At 43.7% G+C, this 22823-nt stretch overlaps 1 long non-coding RNA gene across 1 annotated transcript in view; it reads right to left on the bottom strand.

Annotated features, from left to right (window-relative positions):
- The window catches only part of LOC117870739, a 123838-nt gene extending 108535 nt beyond the window's left edge, over positions 1-15303 (bottom strand). Inside the window, exons 1-2 of the long non-coding RNA XR_004644026.1 lie at positions 14779-15303; positions 13976-14090 (exon numbers count right to left, since the gene is read on the bottom strand). This is a non-coding gene — a long non-coding RNA (uncharacterized LOC117870739). The remainder of the gene's footprint in view (positions 1-13975; positions 14091-14778) is intronic.
- Positions 15304-22823: the final 7520 nt, after the last annotated feature.

The following is a 22823-nucleotide window of genomic DNA, read 5'->3' as shown; positions in this document are numbered from 1 at the left end:
TGAGACCATAAAGCTTTCGTGTTTATATATTCAATGTCCTTTCTGTGAAAATAATAAATTCTTTTTTTGTCATGATATGGGGACTCTTACACTTGACATAACATAGGGCCTCAGAATGTCATAATCCGGTCCTGAGAATGATGTACAGAGGTGCTGTAACTGCACCTAGCATTCGAGCCACATGCACACAGACTGGCTTCCGGGTGGTGTCCTCCAAACTCTTCCCTTCTGCAAACTGTGGTCCTCCCTCCAAGTTCCATGCAGGTTGCTACACTGGAACAGGACTGTCAGAGCTGTTTACGGCTCCCCAATTCTGAGGGTCATTCTGCACTGGTCACTAACCTGGCTTGAATTAGAGCAACCTAATGACCATACATCAGTTAAGTATTGGTGCAGTAGAGCAGATCGCCACCTGCCCCTCCTCAATTCAGACACCTCTTTTTGCCCCCTGTACACCCCTTATAGGAGGATGGAGGGAAGGTGGCTAGTGCACGGATGGAGGAATTCTCAGCTGGCCATTTACTGCCAGAATCCACCTCCTTTTGCCACCTGAGCAGCACAGAGAAGCCATATCACATGTGACATCTGGTCCATTATTTTTATTACAATCCCAAGGATGGAAGAGTACTCCCTTCGCTTTTCAACAGCTTGTAGATCAGTTCACCCAACATAAATAAAAGTGGCAGATAGTGTAGTGCCTGCTTCAGTACCCTATAAGGAGAGAACGAGTTTTAGCTGGCAACTTCATTGTAACCCTGAGCAAAGATGAGATATATGGTATCAACGTTTGCTCTTAAGTTGTCCCAAGCTCTGACTTGTTGCTGATTTCAAGTTGACTTTCAAATCTTTGTCTACTGTTAACAGCTTTTCAGTGAGCTCTTGCTTCCTACGAGGTATTATCAGTATATTATACTGCCCGGTGTGAATACCACTTACAAGTCTATGGCCAAATCCTGACTTCAATGGCAGTTCTGCTACTGATGCGGTTGGGACCAGGTTCAAGCCCAAAGGTTCTGCTATCAATTGTCAGGCTACAATTGGTTAAACAATAAAGTTTAGTGAAAGGATTTAGAATTATTTTATTTCAAATGATCACATGGTTCTACTTAGCTTCCATTTTGTGAAGCGTGAATAAAATGAGATTCTACTTCTCATTGCTAACAAAGTTCTGTACATTCTTTGCCTCCCCACCTTGGGCATTTTACATAGCACATGGCAAAGGAAGTCAAAAAAGATACCAACTGTCCATGAATAGATTTTGGAAATTTTACAGCGTACCACTGAACAACTAGTTTATATAGTAGCTGGTAAATAAGACTTAAAATTAGAATCCCCAGCTAACAGAATGATATAAAACAAAACATTCCTTTCATTATGCTTCCTAAGACCCCAGTCCTGAACTGAGATCCACAATGACATCAACAGGTCTTCATATGGGTTCAAGGGATTGACATGAACAGAGTCCAGTGCAAGAGCAGGGGACTATTCCTGTAAACCTGAAGTCCACTGAGCTGTGGCAGGAATTGGATATTCCTTGTATACTAAAAAGAAAGCTGAGCATCATATTATTCAGGTTATTTACTGCAACAAAGTGATGTGCAAATATTATGTTTCAGAACCAACAGTGAATCTACATCTGTCTTTGCTTTGTAGTGGCATGTTACCCATCTATTTTTCTTTTGTTTCTCAGCTCACTGATTTTAATGACTGCTAAAATAATGGTAACTTACATAGTACACTTCTAGACAGCGAGTTACTTTCCAATATACCTCATCTCACATTATTCACGCCACCAAATGAAGCTTCTAGGATAGATAAAGCAACACAAGAATGCTGGTACTCTGTAGTTTGATGTTATTCATGTCAGGGGCAGCATTGCCAGGAGACATGTCACACTGTGACCGATATATTCCCCAAGAATATGCAATTTGAGTGTATCTTCAGGCACTGGAAGGTGGTGGGTGTAAATGTTTTGCATTTCTGTTTCACTCACACATGAAGGTCAAGTGTTACAGAAAGTCACACTTGTTAAAAGCATGCATTTATTTCCATCTGCTCAGTCTGACTGCAAAGAAAATGCTTTGCACAAAACAAGTCACTCTCACCAGAAAGGAGTGCAGAAGGTGTTGTGTAAGCCAGTCTAACATGATACATGCTGATTAGGGTAAATCTAATAGCATTGTGATGTGCATAAAACCCACAAATATTGGTTAATAAGTCTATTTTCTCTGTTTAAACTGAGTAAAATATTAGAAATGAATTTAGATGATTAAAAACCTTTCCATTTTCATACTCCATGGTGTTATTAGTAACAGGGGAACATTTTTAAAGTGATGTAACCTGATGTAACTTCAAAAATTCTAAAATTCATTCAGTTCTAACTTAGGCTATGACTACACTACAAACTGGTTGATGCAAGTTACATCAGCATAAAGCCACCGCATTTACTATATTGCTTGTGCTCTTGTTTAGTTGGCTGCTTGTGTTGGCGGTGAGCATACTCACTAGGAATGCTTGTATCGATGCAAAGTGCAGTGCACCATGGGTAGGTATCCCAGTGTGCAACCTGCCAATATCCAGTGCACTGTCATTTGGGAAGTTCTGGCAATGCATGGTCTGGCAGAAACAAGTTGTGCAGGGTGACTGGGAGCAAGGGTGCAACTTCCCAGTGGGCAATTGTCTCCATCCATGTCATGTATATTCCATATTTTTCATTACTTTTTTTCAAAATCCCACAAATCCACCATCTCTGACAGAAGTATGGAGCCTGCACAGCTCTGCATTATTGTCATAAGCGTTGCAAGCGTAAGACTCATGATCCTCTAGTATTTACAGAGCTGCAAGAAGAACCGAATCAGCAGGAAACATAATGATTTCTTGGAGAACAGATTGCTGGAACAGATTGCTGAGGGACACAGTGAGAACAAATTCAAGGTTGCTGGTGGCATTCACCAAGCAGCTGCAGATGGTGTAGCACTACTTCTGGGCCCAAGAAACGAGCATTGAGTGGTGGGACCACATTGTAACTCAGTCTTGGGATGGTGAGCTGTGACTGCAGAACTTCCACATGCATTTCCTGGATCTATGCACCGAACTCACCGCAACCCTCCAGCACAGGGACACCAGGAGCAAGTGGATTCACACTGTGGAAACCTGCAATGCTGAATTACTCCTGGTCAGTGAGAAATCGTTTTGGAGTTGAAAAATCCAGTGGAAGGGCTGTTGTCATGAAAATGTTCAGGACCTTTAATAATCTCCTGCTATACAGAACTATGACTCTTGGCAATGGCAGGATGTAGTGGATGGATTTATAGCAATGGGGTTTCTGAACTGTAGTGGAGCCATAGACGGCCTGCATATCCAATAGACGGCTCGCATATCACATAACCCTCTGTGACCATCTTGCCACAGAGTACATCAACAGTTGGGGATTGGTCCTGCTTTGAGCAGGGGGTTGGACTAGATGTCCTTCTGAGGCCCCTTCCAACCCTGGTATTCTATGAAAGGGCAACTTTTCTATGGTTATACAAGTGCTGGTGAATCCCCAGGGACATTTCACCAGCATCAGCGTTGACTGGTCAGGGAAGGTGCATGATGCTTTCATCTTTAAGAACACAGGACTGTTCAGAAAGCTACATGCAGGAACTTTCTTTCCCGACCTGCAGATTACGGTTGGTATTGTGAAATGCCAATAGTGATCCTACCCCTTGCTCATGAACCTGTACCCTGGCCACCTTGACAAAGAAAGAATCAGCTACCAGTTTAGCAAGTGCAGAATGACAGTTGAAGGTGCTTTTGGTAGATAGAAGTGATGATGACATTGTTTACTCACAAAATTGGATCCCAGAGAGAAAAAAAAAAAACCACATCTCACTGGTTATAGCTGCCCGCTGTATCCTGCCTAATATCTGCGAATCTAAGGGGGGAAAGTTGCTGCTAGGGTGGAGGTGGAGCAACTGTCTGCTGAATTTGAACAGACACAAGGGCTATTAGAAGAGCTCTATGCAGAGCTACATGGCTCTGGGAGGCTTTGAAAGCGCACTTTAACCGTGAGCCATAGTGCTGCATTGTGGTGTACTGTGCTGTACCTGACCCTGCTAGGAACTGTATGGTGCTTGGTGTACATATATGAATAAAACACTGTCAATGCACCTGTTCATTTTGCAGTGCTAGCTGTACATTTATGATTACTACACTATTTTTCACTATTCCAAGAACTTGTGTCACACTGTACAGTTACACGTAATTTCTTGCTTTCAGAACTGCTAAGCACTCTGCAGCATATGTTGTGAACTAATAAAGATGAATTATATTTCAAATAGAATTTTATTCTGTAACAAAATCAGTGAAAAGAAAAATCTATGCAATTTTAAAAAAAGCAAATACATTAATTTATAAAGTTTTTAATGTAACAGAACTTAAGGGGAAAGACCATTCATGTCCATTTTAGATACATCACACCAACTGTGGCTTTCACAGGTCAGGGTATGTGAAGCTGTAGTTGTCTAATGTCCCCTGGGGTGGAGTGGTCAGAGTAGGTTAGTAGCCACTGATGCCACGTGGAATGTTAAGAGAGTGTAGGGAGTTGCTGCAATGGAGTTCTCTATGGAGTGCAGTGGGACGCGAGCCTGATTGTTGAAACTGTAGGTCCATAAGAGTCTGCAGTATCCGAGTTTGCTGCCAGAAAAGCCCCATTAAGTCCTGGTACATCTCCCGCTCCTTTTCCTGCTGGGGCTCCTGGGCCTCTCTCCTGTCCACTCTTCCCTTCTCCAGGCTGTCTGCAACGTTCACCCTCCTGGCCCTGTGCTCGTGGTCTGATGCAGCACTGGCTTGCAGGATCTTATTGAGCAAGTCTTCCTGAGTCCTCTTCTTTCTCCTCCTTATCTGGCTCAGGCATTCCGTGGATGTGGAGGGGGAAACCCCTCAAGGCCGCAATGGCAGCTATTGATAAAACTCCCTTCCCTCAAGTTTTAAACGAGGCACGCTTATTGACACTTCTGCTTGGGAGTACTTGTGCACAGCACTACTCACAGCACCAGTAGCGGTGAGCATGGCCCACCAGGGGTGAGGGAAATGAGGAGGGAATTGCTCAATTGCATGAAACTATCAGAACAGGGCAAACCTGCAGGAGAGGACTGCAAAGTACCTCCATGGAAGTTTCACTGAGATCTCAGGAGGATTCAAGGGACATCCCTGTGTATGTAAACAAACTGCTCCACAGCTCCCCTCCCCCTTGCCTAACTCTACAGGGGGCTGAAAAGCAGATAACATGCTATCTCTCTTTGCTGTCCTGCTGCCTCTTCTAGTATGAGTAATATAATGAAATTCAATCACTGTTTCCTGTTGAGTTGGGGGCACTATCACTGTAATGGGAAATAAATGTATGCACTCACGGGAGGATCCTCTCCCTGCATTGGGCTCATCAGTGTTCGACTGCCGGGACTGACTGGACTGTGGTGGAGTCAAAAACAGTCCTGGTTCGTGGCATAGCCGACCGCCTGATCGCATGTCCCCCATCCTCCACTTCCTCCTTGTCGGGGGCCCGTGGCTTGGGCTCCTCAGTGGTATCAACACTGGCCTGCAGGGTGGTGGTGAGGTTTCTGCCACGTATGGCATGCAGCTTTCTGTAAAAGCAGCAGATCTGTAGCTCGGCACTAGATTGACTGTTAACCTCCATGGCCTCCTGGTATGCCTGCCACAGTTCCTTTGCTTTCACGCAGCACAGCTGTTGGTTCCTGATGTACCCCTTCTCCTGCATCCTCTGAGCAATCTGCTTGTAGATGTCGACATTTCTTCACCTGGGCCAGAGCTGTGCTTGCACAGCTTCTTGTCCCCACAGGCCCAGGAGATCGAATATCCCCTGTCTACTCCAAGCTGGAGCACGTAGCTGGCGTGGTCAGCACACAACAATGGAGAGCTGCTAGGTGTGCTCACCAAGCTGTGCAATCAGTAGAAGGCATTTCAAAAATGTGTGGGGCTTTAAAGGGGAGGGGTCCTTCTAGTCTACATAACCCCTGGACAGTGGGGCTCAACTGTGACCAGAGCAGTCAGTGTTGGGCATTGTGGGATAGCTGTTGGAGAGTTGTTAGGTTCAACATAAGTAACTGAAGAACTCTAGCCTAGAGCAGAGGTTCTCAAACTGGAGGGGGAGGGGTCACAGAATGTATTCTGGGGGTGGGGTGTGTGAGAAAAAGTTGGGGGGGAAAAAAGAAAAACCCCATACCTTCAGAGCTGGGTGGCTGGAGAGTGGTGGCTGCTGGCTGGGTGCCCAGCTCTGAAGGCAGCACCACTGTCAGCAACAGCACAAGCCACCCTTACTTCTGTGCTGCTGCTGGAGGTGGTGCTGCCTTCAGAGCTGGGCAGCCAGAGAGTGGCAGCTGGTGGTCAGGCACCCGGGGGCAGAGGGGGGCATAAAGAAGGCTCAACACTACTGGGAGCTGGTGTTACAATGTCAGTGTAATGGGGAGCAGGAGACAAGTTTAAATGTAGACATATGCACAACTAGGTCAATGGAAGGTGACTTATGTCACCTAACTTTGTAGTGAGACCAGGCCTTACAACTTCTGCTGTCTCTGTAAAATTACTCAGTGCTGTTTAGCCTTCTTGAGCAAGTACTCTTCCAACTACAGGGTCTTCTATGTGAGAGCTGCATATTGCTACTGCAGCATTAGATTACAGCTAGATGTGCTTGTACAATGAATAGGAGGTTATAAAAGTCTAGCAGAGAGCCAATGGAGGTTAGAAGCTAAAGCCCAAGAAAATTCAGCTCAATCCTATAGAGTGAGTAACACATTCCACTTGATCCATACTCATTCTTGTTCTGAGGTGAAAGAGAGCTTTCCTAGAGCAGAATGAGTGTAGGAGAGACCTTGCAATGAGTGTGGCCAGCCTGTCTTGAATCCCCCAGAATTCCAGAAGCAACAACCCACAAAGCCTCCAAATTCAAGATGAGAAGATTTTTCTTTGTTTAAAAAAATAGTTTTGGCTAACTATTCCTCAGTGTTTATTATGTAAAAGTATCCAAGTAATGGGGATGTAAAAATGAGCACTGAAGAGCAAGAATCTCGTTTAGCATTTCCACTGGGACAAAGGAATTGTTGTGATGACAATTTAGAAAACAATCAATAGGGAAATGAAGTGGGAAGGGAAAATGCACACAGATGAAACTGGAAGAAATGCTCTTTTATTTAATGCATCATTACAAATGTCCGTTATGGTATTCTGGATGCAACAGAATCCTCCTCTACCTGGAATAACTAAGGTTTTTTTTTTTAATGGATTGTCCTCTGTTGGTTTCTAGGGAATGTAGCAGCTGTCTCTTATAGGAATAATTTTATCATCTTAAAGTGATTGCTATTTCCCTTACATATAATATTTTCTAGGAATTCTGCATATTTGGATTTTCCAAGAACTTGTTTGTCAAAGAGACAACCTAAATCCAACCTAATGCCTTCTGAGTTTGACAGAAGTTCATAGAAAGCAAGAGACTAGCAGCAGATGTTTCTGCTTTTGAGGCCAAAGATTCTCCTCCTCTGGACACATCCTCTGTCTCAGCCTTTTACAGTAACAGCAAGGTCAGTATATAGAAACCTGCCTCATCTCTAGGAGTAAAGGGCCACTGATGAGGGGTTGAACCAGTGTACACAGAAGCACAAGGTCCAAACCCCAGCCATGATACATATTGAGTTTTCTTGGAGGAAAATTAGAGTGCAGAGAAGGGTCACAATTTCACTTACCTAATGATACTAAATTTCAACAGAAAGATTTTTTGGTCTGGAAATCCTTGTCAGACCCTCAGATGGTGCTTTCAGGCAGCTTTGCTTGCTGTCATTAGTGAATGCTGACAGTGTACAGGTTACTAAAAGTTGGGCATGCTATAAGATTTCATGCTATGCTGCCATGCCAGAAGTAGAGTGCCACTAGTGGTATCTAAAATTAACAAAGAATGCTTGTGATGACACATATAGCTAGTGAAATTAAGGGTCATTTCACTCATTTCACTGCAAGGCGAGACAATACAAATAGACTATAAGAGTAATTGGTAACTCTCTGATGTTACACCCCAATCCACTGTTCATTTTAATAGCCTGATTACATACACGTGATTGTGGATAAATATTGAGAACTTTGCATGAATGCCTGAACGCTACACAGCTAACTCCTCGCAGGCTATTTGGTTCACTTGAAAAGGATTGTGAATGGCAATTCATTACTTCTAAAGGTGCATCCACAAGCAGTAGCACAGAAAATTCGCAGAATCTCATTTCTTGGGAAAGTGTGGACATATGAAAGCAACACCTTGAATAACAGTATTAGCTACCAGGAGACATTCCTGTGGTAGACAAAAACCCAAATGTCATCCTGATAAGAACAGTGCTTTACACTGACTTAAAATGGGCAGGAATTGCACAGCAAAGTCTTCCTTAAAGATGATCTGTAATGAAAAGAAATCATATTACCCTTTATTGCTCCTTTCTGATGTTTTAGAATCAGAAAGGAAGACAGACATTTTGTTTAAGAATCTTTCTTCTTTCACATTAATATTATGTCTTTACTTCTGGATTTTCTGGAAAAATTAAGAGACTGGAAAATGAAAATGGGAAAGTGACACCCAGCTGCTCAGATACCACAGCAACTAATCAAAATAATAGACTGAAATCTGAGTTGCAGTTTTCCCAGACTTAACTAAGGGGGAAGTGGAAGGGGATACGGAGTTCCTAGTTGCCAGAGTTCCCGGACTACTAACATGACACCTGCCTGTACAGAGTGCCCTAGGTTCAAGGGCTTTAAGTCAAGTCTGTTTGGTGTACCTTAATTGTGCATTGCCATGCATTCCACTCTTTTAATGGGTGTGCTAGTTAGAACCTGGTCTTTTAGCTTCTGGTTTTTAGACAAATATTTTTGTATTGAATTAAGTATATGAGGAGCATCATACAGATTCCTGCTACATGTAGCAGGACTCAATTTTATAGACACAAAGTGAAAAGAATAGTCTGTTTTGTAGCATTGTTTCTAAGCAGGAATTCTCACCTTTTTTAAAAAAAGGTCTTGTAATTATTTCTCAGCCTACAACCCAGTTCTTGACTGGGGGTGCCCTGTGAAGCTTTTGAAGTCCATTCAGGACCTTTTTAGATATCCATTGCTGTGAGATACATATAAATATGCAGAAATTGCTGTCTATAAGAAGAAGACTCTTGTTCTGAGGGGATAGCCACCGTTTTAAAGCTATTAATAATGGAATAGGAGCCATCCATGGACCAGGACCCCACTGTGCTAGGTGTTGTACAAACAGAACAAAAAGACAGTCCCTGCCCCAAAGGGATTACAATGTAAGGACATCTTCAGCTAGGTTCCCTCCCCCCATTTTAAATCATTCCTAATCAGTGGCTAACTTTATATAGTAAGTGTTTGGTTTTCATTCATTTTAAGGAATGTTTCATTATGTTGCTTTTCTTGGCTTAAAATGATGAGTGAAAGGCATATGCTTTAGAGAAAAAAACCCAGTATTGAGATATAGTCAGGCATGTGGGGTGGGTAGAAGGGAATTTAAGCTTTTTGAAGAGCATATCAGCGATGGGACTGAATCCTTGTACACTGAAATATGTATTTACTGGAGCAAGTGCTCCCCAATCCAGGCCAAAAATAGTATTGTTCCCCCGTGCGCCAAAGTTTTGTTGCCCTTTAATCACAAAATTGAACTCTCCTTGTCATTTTAGTCTTGTGAACAGATTACAAGCCTCTTATCAATACAAGAAGGAGAAATAGGGACCCTACGACAACCCAAATGTGGTAGTAGGCTTCTGTTGAGCTCTACTGATGACTAGTGCTTATTTTAGTCATTTGGCCACCTTCCAATTTCAGATAAGACTGATCTGAGATGTAAGTGTTAGACTCTGCGTGTGCTGTTCGAAATAAGCTTCTGAGCATTCCCCCCCCCACCCCCCAGGATATGGGGCAAGCTCACTGACACTGGTTCTGAAAGAAATTCTAGATCCTCTGCACCCCAGTTTGCCAGTTTTTCCTTAACCAGCACTCTCAGGCACCAACTTACCAATGTGCCGGAGGTGCTTGACCCCCACCCTTTCCCCCAAGGCCCCACTTCTTCCCACCTGCCTCTTCCCACCCCATTCTGCCCCTCCCCTGAGCATGCCGTGTCCTTGCTCCTGTACCCTTCCCCCAAGCCTCCTGCATGCCGCGAAACAGCTGATTGCAGTGGGCAAGAGGCGCGGGGAGGGAGGGGAAGGTGCTGATTGGTGGGGTCCGCTGACGGGCAGGAGGCGCTGGGGGGGATGGGGAGGTTCTAATTGGGGGGCTGCTGGTGGGTGCTCAGGACCCACCATTTTTTTCCCCGGGGTGCTCCAGCCCGGGAGCACCCACAGAGTAGGTGCCTATGCCAACATTCCCGTATAGCACACAGCACTTATGAGCACTTAAACCTACTTTTTGTTTTATTGTATTTAAGAAAGAGTGAAGTGTTAACCAGAAGCAAAAGAAAGTGATGGAAACAACTGGCTACAACACAAAACAAAAATGCAAACCTGGGTCTATCCTTATCAATAGTTACCTTCCTGTGTAATAAAGTAGGCTTTCCACACAACGTTCAGTCCATTGCAGAGCTGGCTGGATTCAGAAGAACCAGGATCCAAATGTACATGAAAGTCCCTTGTTCCTTAAGGTGTTTCCTCAGGGAATGGGTCCAGAGTACCTTTCCCTGAACTGTATTAAGTCTTTTGTCTTTATTCATAGCCAGGGCGACCTTCTGCCTGCTAGAATGTTCCTGTTGACCTCCAAGTGGTCTCAATCATTTGCAGTTGCCTTTGATAGTTTTTCATTGACTGTTCTGGGCTGTGCCGAGACCAGATAATACAACCCTGCATTACTTCACCAGCTGACTAGGCAGGGGTCACTACTCCCTCTTGCTACAAGGGGTCATCACTGGGACACATTACCTCCTGGTGAGTAATTTCTACTCCACATCCACAAAGCATACTTTCAATATAAATACATTATTCCATAAATATTACCCATACAATGATTATGAATGCTGACAAGTTATGAGCTTTCTGTGGATATTTTACATGATACTCTTTATGGGTAAATATCTTGTAAGACCTGTGCTTGGTGTAATGAGTTTGTCGAGTCAGAGGTGAGTTCTTTGCAAAGAACAGGAGACCCTTTGCCCAAGAGTCTCTGTATCACACTCCCCAATCTTTTTTTTAATTTTAGATTAACATTGTGGCAGAAGTGGGGCAGCTCTGGAATTTACAAATATTGTATTGGGACCTGATTACTTGGCTGTTTATTTTATGAGTATGTTTAGTCCAATAGCAGGCTGATGGAAAAACAAGCAGGAAATGAGACAATAGCTTAAGATAACCAGCCATCTGCCAACACTTCAAAGAAAAAACGGCTCTTGCATTGTCTCTTATGCTCTACCTCTGACCCCAGACATCACTCACCAAACGCTTTGGGCAGCAGGGTCCAACTTTGTGAACACAGGAGAACAGAGACCTTGACTACTATTAAATAAAGACATTGCCTCTGGCAGAGAAGACACACAGTTGAGGGGAAAAGACTGATCTCCTGAACCTCTGGGGGCTGGGTGACTAAAAGGGAGGCCTGCCCAGGGTCTCTACCAAGGGTTGGAAAGATTCTAGGGAAGAATCTACGTGCGTAGATTTTTTTTTAACCCCCCACCCCCACCTCTCATGTTATGCTTTATTCCTACTGTTATCCTGTTTAAAGCAAAGTATTGTTTAATCCTATCTGGTCACAAGCTCCTGAAGAGTGGAACACCAGGCATTGAACCCAGTTGGACTTGCTGGGTAAGCATAATCAATACTGAATCCTGTAGCCCAGGGCCTAGTCTACGAGTGGGAGAATTACATTATCCCACCCCAGAAGAAGTAAAAGCCCAAGGCTTGATGCCTGAGGAGATGCACTCAGAGAGACCAGAGTTGTAGCTCGCCCTGTAACCATGACACACAATTTCGACCTCCCACAGGCAGGCAGTCCTTTCCTCTGTGCATGCTGAACTGCACAAGATATAAGAACATATGCTGAAGAGGATGAGCCTGCATTGTCAATGTGCCAGTAACTGTACTATCCTAGAAATAAGAGGTGAAAAGACCAATGACCAATAAAAAACTTTCAGATCCAGCCTTAAATTATGGGGAGAGAAAGGATGGCCTTGCCATTAAGGAACTAGACTGGGACTCAGAACTAGGCTATATTCCTGGCATTGTGAAAATAAATTCAATTATATTTGTGGGGCACTAGGATGATAATAATGACCAAACACAGAAAAGCCTCTAAAGAGATAACAAATGGCCCTGTGCAAGTTAAAAGGCACAGGGCCTGATCCAGCCTTCTTCCTACCCATATTAATTTGCAGCAGGGCCTGTAGGCAGGTGTGAAGTCTCTCCAGCTAGAGATGGAAAAGTAAAATCCCAACTACAGGTGTCTTCGCATCCCTTTCTTCAGGGCTTGCTTTATTTCCAAAGCTCAAAACCAGCACAAACCAAGTCAAAGAACAAGATACCAACCATCACCCAAGGCCTTGTGAGTTTCAGCTAGATGAGTAGATGCATTTTTTCCTTTTAGTTGCCTTTCCTGATACTTTGGAGAAACTGACACTAGGGTTAGCCTGATACTGGGTCTCTCCTTTCTACTGCTCCTGCCTGAGAGGGAGGAAACCTTATAACTAACTTCCCATAGGTCACATGCTTGCTCCTAGTCATGTGCCGGTGATGACAACTCTCAGTGCTGTAAAAGGTGCACTGGGATGTGTGTGTGTGCCTTAGGGCCCAGTACCCTGTTATGTGCTCTTAAGCTATTTATTCATAGGTTTTTGTGTTGCACACATATCCTGCCTGCCTGCCTGAGATATGTCCTCCCTCCTTAAAACTGTTATGGCCCACATTCAATTCACATGCTTTAGATTTTATGTGCTGTCTAAATGAACTGGGGACACAGAAATCAACTGTCTACGCAGGGGGTAGGAACCTTTAGCGTATTCAGTCATTATCATAGTCTGCTGCCACCAGACACAAACAGGACCTCAAATGTGGAAATCAGAGATGACACTAGCTATTGGGTTGGGTTTTTGGTGAGGACTCAAGTGGCTACAAATGACACAGGCCTAACACTTCCACTGCTTCTGATACAGATCTCTAATGTCCAGACCAGGGATCGGCAACCTCTGGCTCGCGGCTCATCAGGGTAAGCACCCTGGCCGGCCGGGCCAGTTTGTTTACCTGCCGCGTCCACAGGTTCGGCTGATCACGACTCCCACTAGCCAGGGTTTGCCGCTCCAGGCCAATGGGGGCTGCAGGAAGCGGTGGCCAGCACATCCCTTGGCCCGCGCCGCTTCCCGTAGCCCCCATTGGCCTGGAGTGGCGAACCAGTAAGAGCTGCGATCGGCCAAACCTATGGACGCGGCAGGTAAACAAACCGGCCCGGCCCACCAGGGTGCTTACCCTGGCGAGCCACGTGCTAAAGGTTGCCGATCCCTGGTCCAGACACAGCTTTTTTTTTTAACTTCTCTCTCCAGGATGTCTCCTGGTGTGGCTTGATAAACTCCCTTCTGGAGGAAGTCACAATGGTCACACAGCAAAGCACAGTTTAAGTCAAGGAAGATGTTAGCGCTCAAAGCCCTCCACTGAAGAGATCCAAACCATACTTAATTATTTATTGCTGAATTTAGGAATATTTTGAAATCTGCGACCATGCAAGTGGAAGGCATTTTGTTCAACCTTAACAGTTAAGGAAGCACTTCATAGCACACTTTGTAGTCCCTGCCTTGAGGAATTTATATTCCATTATGTTCTATACAGTGCTAAACACGCTGCTGATGTTCAAATCCTACAGGAACGCAATATCAATATTTTAGGTTATGTTGATCTTTTTGACCATGCGCCATAATCAAAACTGACATTCTAAGAGGCATGCTCTCCTGACATATTACGTTCCTTACCTTTTAGGTAGTCTTACATCCCTTTCCAGGTTTCACTAGTTTCAGAAGTGTCACTTGACTGATGGAAAGAGCCTTTATGTTTGTATAAACATGCCTATTCTTCGCTTGAAGTCCACTACAATAGAACAGGTACAAAGTTTACAGAATAAGTCAATATCCTAGTACTAGTTTTAACTTAGCCTTTTATTTGAGGACTAATGGTCACTACCCTCTTAAACCAGGCCCTTCATGAAAGGCTGCAATAAGTCACGCAGCTGCACTAATTACCTCAGACAAGATGAAAATACAGAAGTCATCCACAAACTGAACTATTGGAGCTCATTTTTCTTCACTCCCCCCCTCCTATCCCTCCCACACAACAACCCCATAAACAGAGTGAATTAGAAGGGTAGTAAAACAGACCCTTGTACGTGCCTACGTAAAACCCTCTACGGTAACTGAATGTTAGCCTGTGGGAGGGGAGGATCTCCCATAGTACAAGGGAGACAGCCGTGTGAATCAATCCCTCTAGCACAGCTAGAGTCCACAGGTTGCTAGTTCTCATCAATCAACTGCAGCTGTGTTCCTATTAGAGCTTATAACTTCATGAAAGTTGGGCCTGCTTACTAATTGGTCAAGAGACTTCAAAGGAAAATTAAGTCTTCCCCATTCCAGTGGGTGGTATGGCTCTTATTACCTAAGGATCAGTCTACAATACTGTTAGGGTTTCAGAGCCAGTGTTCAGGACAGAGTCAGCCTCCTTAGCCTCTCCTCCCACTCAGTCATCCCAGTTTGTAAACTCTCCAGATTAACCCAGACCTCACTTTTATAATAGGTGCCTCACAAAACTCAGCTGCAGGGATCTGGCTTCTCAGGCAGCTTTTCCTGGTGAAGCTTCAACCACAGTCTTGCCTTACAATACGTAGTGTTTGTCCACCCCTTAAAATACAAGGGAACATTTACTCATGAAGTAAATATGCTTCAATCACACTTATCAAACAAAGCAGGACAAGCTATTTTGTCCTGCGGGATTCTGTTTTTGGTATATACGGTATATGTTTGCTTACCTGCCCATGCGCAAAACTCGGCCCTATGTCATTTGTGTCTCAATCACTAGTGCACATTAGCAAGGTGCTACAGCATTGCTTCATTCGGTGAGTGAGGGGTAGCTAATTTGGATAGTTATATTTATTGAAGGCTATGAAAAGGGCTAGTCTTCAAAGGAAAAATGGTGCATTGGTTGGAGCACTAGCTGAAGATCTGGGTTCAGTTCCTCCTGTCACAAAAATCCTGTTTGCCTCCAAAAAAGTGTTTTAGGCCCAGATCCTCAAAGATATTTAGGTGCCTCATTCCCAATGATTTCTAGGCACAGATCCTCAAAGGTATTTAGGCACCTAACTCACTCCCATTGAAATAAAATTTGTGCCTCAGTTTCCCATCGTATAAAATGGGGATAATAGTGTTTCTCTTCTTCACAGGGGTGTGGTGAGGATAGGAACATTAAAGACTGTGCTCAGATACTATGGTGAGGGGGCAAATAAGTGCCATACACAGATAGACAAAGCCAAAATGAAACCTGCCTTTTTAACTGTCCTAATTTTATAGAGAGAAAAAAGAAAGGAAAAGCCAATGAGCTCTCCAAGCAAATGTTGCTGCATAGCTGAAATCTCACAAACAATACCAAACCTCACCAGCAATCACATACATGCAGGAGGCTGGGTTCCTTGCAAGGGCATGACTGAAAATCATGCTGCCTATTCACTTTCTGCAGTGTAGACAAGCAAGGTGCTAAAGGATACATGAATTCCACTCTGTGTCATGAGGTCACTAACACCCTGATCTGGCAAAGACAGCCACTTGTGCCCACGTGCAGCCTCAGTGAGACCAAAGAGGCACTGGATGGCCACAAGTAGTTTCCTCATATAGTTCTTTTTGCAAGATTGGGCCTTTCAGTATTGCTCTATGTCACAGACTCACAGGTCCTGCCCACTCTTGGCCCCATGCGGTCCGTGGGGGATGCCCCTTTCAGTGAGACAGCCCTTCTTGGGGGTCCACTCTCTCTCAGGGTTAGGCCCCTCCACCTCCTGGAGCTGCATCTCTCTGAGCCTTAGCACACCTGTCTCTGCCATGGGCCCCCTCGTGGAGTCCATGCGCTCTGGACCCCCGGGGCCTCCACCCCCGAAGGGGACGATACAACCCTGTTCTCTAGACCGGAGTGACTCTCAGCCAGCGTAAAACAGGAGGGTTTATTGAGCGTTGAACACAGCACAGGAAACTCTCAGGGTCTCAGGCCTGGCCTCCCTTGGCACAGCACATCCCAGTCTCCCTGCATTCAGATGGGCTCTGCTTGCTCCCCCTCTCCAGCCCAGAGTCCCACTGCTTCCCAGCTGGGCATCTGACATCACCGGCCCCAAGCCCCGCTTCTGTCCATTGTCTTCTCTCCAGGTAAACAGGGTCGTAAACCGGTCGCCCGGACCTCCTCTCCTCGCTTCTGTCCTCTGACTGGAACCGGCTGGTTAGGTCAGTGGGGTCCTCTCTTTGCAACCCATTGTCCTCCCACTGGCCAGGACCGGCTGCGACTCCTGAGCTGGGTCTCTGGGTCGTCAGGTCACCAGTCGCTGAGGTATCCATCATACAGGCCATTGGCCAGGCTCTCCGGTTCTCTGTAACAACAAATTCCCTCTCCCCTCACCTCGTTAAAACAGTAACATCCAGGGACACTGAGTCTCACCCCCTCTACATGCAAACCATTGGAAAACCACAGAAAAAATAAGAAAATCCCCCACTTCATCACACTCTATGTATAAGATTTTTCTAAAAGCTTTAAATGTCAGTCAAACAGTATTGAGTGCAAAGCTGGTTTAAAAAAGGCAGAAAGTATTCTGTCAAAATACTGAATTTTGAAAAATTGTGATTGCTCCATCAGCCATTTGAAAAACAGCACCCACAAAAATTTGAAAATTTTGTGAAACATTTTTTTCAAGCTAAATCTGGAAATTTTTCCACCAGCTGTAATTTAGTGCAATATAAAACTTATTGAAAAGATGCCGCAAATACCAAATCAAAGGGTAAGAGTTCCTAGCACAGGTCCAAGTCTTGTTAAAACCCAGGGAGCACTTTCCATTCTAGTCTATCAAACAATGTATCCCATGAACACAATTGCTGTCTGAAAATGTCTGACACTAGGCAAAATTCTGCCACCCTCACTCACATTGAGTAGCACCTGCTACATATGTTGTCCTGTTGAAGAACATGGACATTTTCTACCAAAGAACATAAGGAGATCAGAATCTTGTCTTTAAATGATGAATGGAGGGGGAGAGAGTATATAAAATCTAAAAATATCGAAGGAGGCCGCCGAGTTTACCTTTTGTATGTCTTTCAGCCCAATATCTCAGTTCTGTGTGTCAAAAATATGGGAGGTGTACGCCACAGTTGCCAAGTTTCACGCAGTAAATAAGCTCCCCGACTTTCACAATAAGCCAAAAATCAAGCTAATCCCATTTCAAAACAAGGCCAAAGCAAGCCAATCCCTAAGAACCCCAACACTCTATGTGACTAGATCCCCCTGGCGTGCAGTCTGGGACTATGGTGGGCCCCTGTGCACCCCAACTCTCTCCCCCTCTTGCCCCTGCTTGCCTGGAGTCAATCAAAAAAAAAAAAAAAGAAGCAACAAGGTACAACAAGCAACAAGCTACAAGCCAAACAAGCTACAAGCCAAAAACTAGCCAACAAGCAACTCACAAGCCAATTAAAGCAAAAACAAGCCCAATTTCTGCGTTTTTTTTCACGGGTGTGGCATGTCTGGTGTCATGTCAAAGCCAAACATTGAAATTATCTTAGGGAACACTGTCTAAATTATGAAAGCTTTTTTTGGAATGGATTACTAAACTCATTCTGCAGGACTGGGAGGTAGACCAAAGGTCCCATATTAAAGCTCTGACTCATGAAAACATTTAAACACATGCTTATGTCCATCCTATTCAGGATAGCACTTAAGCACCCACTTAACTTTGAGCCAATGCCTAAAGTTGAGCACACGTTTAAGTGCTGTCCTGAATTGGGATACTTTGCTGAATCTGGGACTATGGTAGAGGAGTTCAGAATTCAAGGACCAGAGTTCAACCCCTAAAACAGACCCGTAATACCTGGCTAAATGCATTTCAAAGTAGCTAATCTAGTTTGTGTGTTGGGGGGAAAGGAGTTAATCTCTAAAGAAATGAATGGAGGTGCTGCTGGTGTGCACAGACACACCAGGAAATATCAAGTTTCTGAAGCGCATGGTGAGTGTGCAAGCCACAGGCTGGTGTGCACAAGGTGTAAAAGCGTTCAGGGTGGTTCTAGAACTGGCATCAGACACAGGCAGTATCATCTGACCGATGGTATTTGATTGAGCAATTCACTGAGTCAGAAGCAACATTGCTTGAAAGATAAACGGTTGGAAATCCACTGGATGAATGCAGCTGAGTTTGAATGAGTCCATTATTTGGTTAATGAGATCACCTTCTTCGGGACAGCAGTGATAAGAGGATAGAAAGGAAGAACTTACTCTAGATGTGCTGTGCCAGCCAGTCCAGTTGAGGTTGTGTCAGCACTTTCCGTATTAAACTCCCATTTAATAATTTGGCTGTAAAAGTTTAGTCTAGGCTAACATATCACATACCAGGTCTCATCCTGGAAGATCAGATAGATCATATACTTTATAACCTTTCTTTCTAATACTTTTCTTTAAAAAATCAATTTATTTAAAATAAAGACTATTTTAAAATAGCATACTTTAGATCGGACTTAAACTAGCAAATGCCAGAAACTTCATGTTGACCATTAATTTTTTTCCGCTGCTGCAAATTAAAATTGGACTGTGGGTGTTAACTTTGAAGTGACTGGCTAGAATACCTTTTTAAGAAAGATGCTTTGTGCTATTTCAATATAGAGAGCCAGATTCTCCTCTACTCTAAGGCCCCTTGACACCATTCTGGGGGCGTATCGTATGGTGCCCCAAAGTGGGAGCAAATTATATTTACACCCACTTTAAGGCTCCTTTACATTGACCCAGATATCCATATCCAGTATAACTCTAATGTGTGTTACAGTGCCTGGTTGCCAATCTAATATAGTTGCAAAAGATGGTTTTGTGGTTTCACTAAAAATTGTTTAACTGATTGCCAATAAAGATATATCACTTGGCCGGTTATTAAAATATAGTTAATGATTTTGGGCCAAATGTTTACTTGTAATAGTTGCTTTCCATTTCAATGAATCGTCTCCTATGTGGAGGACAATAGTGAATTTTTCACATGCTTGACAGTAACATTTTTGGGGCATGAAGAGCATGCTTGGGCATGAAGAGCATGCTTGGGCATGCTCAGGACTCCCAGCTGATGCTCTTAATAAGGAATATTTTCTGATACATACAGATAATCTCCGTTCCACTGGTAAGCTTCATAATCATAATAAAAAAGCAAAGAACAGGAGAAGGAAATGTGGCCCAGGATGCCACCCATTTTTGGTTTTTCTGATCTGGCAATTAAAGCTGCATTTAAAACAAACAAACAAACAAACAAAAAACCCCACTGCTCACTGTTTAAATAAGTGAGTGTTGAAAAATCATATTTTTTTCTTAATATGTAATTTGAGGTCTGGTGTTGCAAGTCAGTTCCACGTTTAATCGGTGTGAGAGCCACCATCTTAACCAGTACTGGAGACTGAACTAAGATTTCCCACAGCTGAATGCTAAGTCTTTACACCTTGAGCTAACAAGCCGAAGCTAGGACCCTAACAGGTTGGTATCTACTGCGGCTCAGGCATAAAGGAGGCTGCATAGCGTTCACTGAACAATAGCTTACACGTGGCTACTTGAACTTTGTGTTGTACAGACAAAAATGTTTTTTAGTAGAATGTACACTGTTTGTATAAGGTAGATCCAAGTGCCCATACACCACAGCTGTAGTTCAGTATTGTGTACCTAGCAGAGACTCTAGCTGTGTTTCTCAGGTTAAAACATGTCCTTAGGAGCACAAACCACTGCAAGGTTTATGTAGAGTATCCACTTTATATGTATTGTATTGTTTAAAAATATACATATATTTTAAACCTCCTATAACCCTCTCCAATCTACACATCCCAAGTTCCCTCCCCAACTCCCATCCATAGTGTGGGCAACCATACATAAGACAGATAGATAAACAGGAATGTATCTATATGTACCCAGATTAGCCTACAGTATTTCATTGGAGAAGGAGGAATAGATTGGGTCCCCTATTACAATTATAGAGAATCGAATATAAACAAACAATGATATTTGCTACACATTTCTAAGTATACAGCATAAGGAACAGACATGCCTGCATGCAGAGCTGGCACGAGGCATAAGCAGACTAAGCAATTGCTTAGGACCCCGAGCCACTCATGGAGGCCCCCTATTCGTTTTTTATTATCTGTTGGGGGCGGAAGCAAAAATATTCCTGCATAAGGCCCCCAATGGGCTAACACTGCCTCTGCTTGCATATGTATGTGTGATGATACATTAGAGCAAAAGAACATAGATGTCCACTTGACCATCTGGTGATGCAGTACGTACCTTATCCAGAAGCTAGTGAAAATTTTTGCATTTGAAATGATTAAGGGCTACATTGTTCCTTGCCCTTAATCGTCAGTGTTGGAGTGAGAAGGGGCTCAAACATGTTCCTTTGCTCAGTAGAGTAAGGACAGCTTAGATTGCAGCTCTAGGGGCTAGGGTTTGGGGGAGATAATGAGCTGATTATCTGATACGCCCTGCTGATAGTCAGTGGGTGGAGACAGGTGGGAAGTGGGAGGAGCTTTGGCTCCACCCTCTGCTCACAGGGCAAAATAAATTGCACTTGAACAATTGTGAAGCTACTTTCTTCCCCAAAACAAGTGGGAGGCAGGTGAAGACTTGTACCTGTTTGAGGCACAATTCTCTCCTGGCGTTCTTTTTGAGGCAGGACTGCTGTGTGTCAGTCTTTACTCTAGGTTGAGCTTAATGACTCAGTCGAGCACTAAACGAGGTAACACAATAGCTATACTGAAACATGAAGCGGTCCCAAACTCAGAGCTATATCAACTCCAGATCTATTACATTTGAGTAGGAACACTGCCTGACAACTAGTATTTTTGATGTCACCATTCATCTGTGTAAACATAGCTGAATGAACATTTGTAGGACAACTACTATTGTGGTGCTCTTTAAAGGCAATTTCACGATGACAGCTTTGGGCAGGTGGACAGCATGCTTCCATAAATAATTAGTGTTACAAATCTTCACCATTGCTTTTACCCCCGTCATGGCTACTGGAATGCAGCCACTGCTGTTTGTGATTATAATCTGTGCGTCACTAAAACCACAAGGTCTGGTTTTTACAATGCTCATTCTGTCCACCCCAACACCACCAATGCCCATAAATTTCATTACTTTCCAAAGAAGCTGGAATCCCGTTGGCAACATCTGCAGACTTGCCAAATATTTGTTTGGAGTACAAATCTATAGTTGAAAACAGAAGATCTTGACAAAAGAAACATCAAACATTTTCAAGTAGAGCCTGGGATATCTGGAAAGTCTTCTCTAAGAATGATGGACGAAGTGTTTAGGAATTAGTTTTTGCATCAGGAATCAGTTTAGCAAGGGTCTTGCTACATCAGAAGAGATACTGATATGCTCTAACTTAAAACAGCTGCTATTTATTATGCTTCTGCTGTAAATCAGTGCTATCACAATTCCAGTAAGATGTTGCATATACCAAAGAATGCAGGGCTGGACACCAGCAGCAGACTCAATACACTGGGGCCCCGCAGGTTTGTTTACAGTGCTGTGCAGCATGCAGATTTCTAAAACTTACTGCATGTTTTTAAAACTTCCCTGCGCAAATGCACATCGTTGCATATTCGTAGGTCCACTGCAATAGATATGTTGGCTAAGAAAGTATGCATGCCAAAAATAGCTGAAAAGAATGTCGCCTTAAATACATGATGATAATTAAACATAAAGCCAGCCGCAATATTTGGAACAGGCGGCTTTCTGTTGGAAGGCTCCAGAAAGAAACATGGCTCTTTCCTCAATAGGCCTACAGTCTCGTTGCTGACATATTGTTTCTGGTTTTCTGTACCCACATGCTGACACAGTGTTTTTGTTCTGAAGATTATGTATACACCAAAAATTACTTATGATCATGGAATGTTTATTCAAACGAGACCCTGTACAATACAGCCAGCTTCCAGGGGAGGTCAAACTAATCCAGTGTCTAAGCACTTTCAGAGGGTGCTGCAGAATTCTCCTCTTTGGTCTTGTGTACATGGGAAAGATTGTTTTTGTTGTTGTTGTTGTTTGTAATTATACAGCTGTAACTAAACCAAACAAATATGTCCATGCTGCTTTGTTTAAAATGACTTACTTCCCTTCTGAATCATGGTGTCCACACAGCACTGCGCTTTTTCAAAATAAATGCACAGCATTTTGGACAGGTATCCCAGAGTGCAATATACTGTCACTAAGTGCAAGGCCTGATGGGTTATTTATTTCAGTGGATTGTAGGATACTTATTGGAACATAATGGAATTCTGGGGCTTGGGGTCAAACTCCCAGGGGTCCTTCTACGATATCCCAACACTGGTCTGGTTTTTCACTAGCCAGTCATTTTCACATTATTTCATGGGCAAATAAATTTTCAAGCTGCTGTCAGGCAGCCTGGGGGAAGCACTGCTGAGCGGTAGAGAATCTGACCAGTGTTAATACGAACAGGAGGTACCAGATGTTGTGGCAGTCATGCAGGCGAGTGGCTTTGGAGAACATGGAAGATCGCCATCGCCATAACCACCAAGAGGCCACATGGATACCGCTGGCGGAGGACACAGT

Source organism: Trachemys scripta, chromosome 1 (genome assembly GCF_013100865.1).
Source record: "Trachemys scripta elegans isolate TJP31775 chromosome 1, CAS_Tse_1.0, whole genome shotgun sequence".
Taxonomy (NCBI): domain Eukaryota; kingdom Metazoa; phylum Chordata; order Testudines; family Emydidae; genus Trachemys; species Trachemys scripta.
Note: the sequence above shows the minus strand (reverse complement) of the source record. Positions and strands in the feature narration are given on the sequence as shown.